Source organism: Pristiophorus japonicus, unplaced genomic scaffold, assembly GCF_044704955.1.
Source record: "Pristiophorus japonicus isolate sPriJap1 unplaced genomic scaffold, sPriJap1.hap1 HAP1_SCAFFOLD_247, whole genome shotgun sequence".
Lineage (NCBI taxonomy): Eukaryota > Metazoa > Chordata > Chondrichthyes > Pristiophoridae > Pristiophorus > Pristiophorus japonicus.
In genome coordinates, this window is record NW_027252199.1 from 397,501 (window position 1) to 400,000 (window position 2,500).

General features: G+C 49.2%; 3 pseudogenes; all 3 read left to right on the plus strand.

Moving 5' to 3' along the window:
* The window catches only part of LOC139246508 (5S ribosomal RNA), a 119-nt pseudogene extending 27 nt beyond the window's left edge, over window positions 1-92 (plus strand).
* An 874-nt stretch (window positions 93-966) lies between these two features.
* Window positions 967-1,085, plus strand: LOC139246375 (5S ribosomal RNA; annotated as a pseudogene).
* An 873-nt stretch (window positions 1,086-1,958) lies between these two features.
* Window positions 1,959-2,077, plus strand: LOC139246483 (5S ribosomal RNA; annotated as a pseudogene).
* The last annotated feature ends 423 nt before the right edge of the window (window positions 2,078-2,500 follow it).

Sequence of the window (2,500 nt, forward strand, 5' to 3'; positions counted from 1 at the left end):
CCCGATCTTGTCTGATCTTGGAAGCGAAGCAGAGTCAGGCCTGGTTAGTACTTGGATGGGAGACTGCCTGGGAATACCAGGTGCAGTAGGCTTTTGCTGCCATCCACAGGCTGCTCATGCTTCTGCACACAGAGAGCCGTTGATCCATCAACAACCTGTTTGCTGCTCCCTCTCTCACTTTGCTTTCACCATTTCTTTCCTGCACATTCTCCTGCTGCTACACATATGTGAGGGGGTCGACGCAAGGGGCGAAAGAACACAGAACAAGAAAATAAGTTGGCAAAAAAACACACGCTGGCGCAGGCACACCAGGACGCAGCAACAGAGAGGAGAGACAAGGTGCATAGAAACCTGAGAGGGACAAACAGCAAGAGAACAAAGAATCGTGCAGGAAGAGCTGCAATTCAATGCAGGAAAAATGTAAAGCCAACTAGCATACTGCTGGAATGCATGTGTGTTCATGTGAGGAGTGTTGCAAATCAGAATGCCAAGTAGCAGGCGCCACTTGCCACATGGGGTTCCGAAATGTGGCGACAACAGCGATCTGGCTTAAAAATTGGTCGGATTGGAAATGAAACAATCCTGGCGATTTGGGGGCGATGGAACCTTTTTTGGGGGAGGAGAGATTTGGGGATGGGGAGATTTGGGGGAGAGCGATTTGAGGGGATGAGAGATTTCGAGGTTGGCGAGCGTGAGATTGGGGGGTGAGTGAGTGAGTGAGTGATTTGTGGGTGAGTGAGGGAATGGTGAAAGTCATGCAGTTTTGAAGCTTGAGGCAAGGCAATGAAGGATAGGGCTTGTCGTTTGTTTGTGTGGGAGTCAGAGCAGCAAGAGGTGGGTGTGGCGGAAGGAAAATGGTGAAATGAATCTTGAGTGCTGATTATTTGCATGAATGCATGGAAGGAGAAAAAGAAGTGAAGAACAGCCTTATGTCCGTTTAAGTAAAGAGAAAGCCATGACATCGATGCCTACGGCCACACTAGTCTGAAAACGCCCGATCTCGTCTGATCTCGGAAACTAAGCAGAGTCAGGCCTGGTTAGTACTTGGATGGGAGACTGCCTGGGAATACCAGGTGTAGTAGGCTTTTGCTGCCATCCACAGGCTGCTCATGCTTCTGCACACAGAGAGCCGTTGATCCATCAACAACCTGTTTGCTGCTCCCTCTCTCACTTTGCTTTCACCATTTCTTTCCTGCACATTCTCCTGCTGCTACACATATGTGAGGGGGTCGACGCAAGGGGCGAAAGAACACAGAACAAGAAAATAAGTTGGCAAAAAAACACACGCTGGCGCAGGCACACCAGGACGCAGCAACAGAGAGGAGAGACAAGGTGCATAGAAACCTGAGAGGGACAAACAGCAAGAGAACAAAGAATCGTGCAGGAAGAGCTGCAATTCAATGCAGGAAAAATGTAAAGCCAACTAGCATACTGCTGGAATGCATGTGTGTTCATGTGAGGAGTGTTGCAAATCAGAATGCCGAGTAGCAGGCGCCACTTGCCACATGGGGTTCCGAAATGTGGCGACAACAGCGATCTGGCTTAAAAATTGGTCGGATTGGAAATGAAACAATCCTGGCGTTTTGGGGGCGATGGAACCTTTTTTGGGGGAGGAGAGATTTGGGGATGGGGAGATTTGGGGGAGAGCGATTTGAGGGGATGAGAGATTTCGAGGTTGGCGAGCGTGAGATTGGGGATGAGTGAGTGAGTGAGTGATTTGTGGGTGAGTGAGGGAATGGTGAAAGTCAGGCAGTTTTGAAGCTTGAGGCAAGGCAATGAAGGATAGGGCTTGTCGTTTGTTTGTGTGGGAGTCAGAGCAGCAAGAGGTGGGTGTGGCGGAAGGAAAATGGTGAAATGAATCTTGAGTGCTGATTATTTGCATGAATGCATGGAAGGAGAAAAAGAAGTGAAGAACAGCCTTATGTCCGTTTAAGTAAAGAGAAAGCCATGACATCGATGCCTACGGCCACACTAGTCTGAAAATGCCCGATCTTGTCTGATCTTGGAAGCGAAGCAGAGTCAGGCCTGGTTAGTACTTGGATGGGAGACTGCCTGGGAATACCAGGTGTAGTAGGCTTTTGCTGCCATCCACAGGCTGCTCATGCTTCTGCACACAGAGAGCCGTTGATCCATCAACAACCTGTTTGCTGCTCCCTCTCTCACTTTGCTTTCACCATTTCTTTCCTGCACATTCTCCTGCTGCTACACATATGTGAGGGGGTCGACGCAAGGGGCGAAAGAACACAGAACAAGAAAATAAGTTGGCAAAAAAACACACGCTGGCGCAGGCACACCAGGACGCAGCAACAGAGAGGAGAGACAAGGTGCATAGAAACCTGAGAGGGACAAACAGCAAGAGAACAAAGAATCGTGCAGGAAGAGCTGCAATTAAATGCAGGAAAAATGTAAAGCCAACTAGCATACTGCTGGAATGCATGTGTGTTCATGTGAGGAGTGTTGCAAATCAGAATGCCAAGTAGCAGGCGCCACTTGCCACATG